The sequence below is a fragment of the Bison bison genome, unplaced genomic scaffold (assembly GCF_000754665.1).
Source record: "Bison bison bison isolate TAMUID 2011002044 unplaced genomic scaffold, Bison_UMD1.0 scf7180017864066, whole genome shotgun sequence".
Lineage (NCBI taxonomy): Eukaryota > Metazoa > Chordata > Mammalia > Artiodactyla > Bovidae > Bison > Bison bison.
Window position 1 is genome coordinate 6898256 of NW_011494638.1, and position 500 is coordinate 6898755.

Here is a 500-nt window from a genome sequence, read left to right on the forward strand (position 1 = left end):
AGATAAGCAGGGTGACAATATACAGCCTTGACGTACTCCTTTTCCTATTTGGAACCAGTCTGTTGTTCTACGTCCAGTTCTAACTCTTGCTTCCTGACCTGCATACAGATTTCTCAAGAGGCAATAAGGTAGTCTGGTATTCCCATCTCTTTCAGAATTTTCCACAGTTTATTGTGATCCACACAGTCAAAGGCTTTGGCATAGTCAGTAAAGCAGAAGTAGATGTTTTTCTGGAACTCTCTTGCTTTTTCCATGATCCAGCGGATGTTGGCAATTTCATCTCTGGTTCCTCTGCCTTTTCTAAAACCAGCTTGAACATCTGGAAGTTCACAGTTCACGTATTGCTGAAGCCAGGCTTGGACAATTTTGAGCATTACCTTACTAGCATGTGAGATGAGTGCAATTGTGCGGTAGTTTGAGCATTCTTTGGCATTGCCTTTCTTTGGGATTGGAATGAAAACTGACCTTTTCCAGTCCTGTGGCCACTGCTGAGTTTCCAA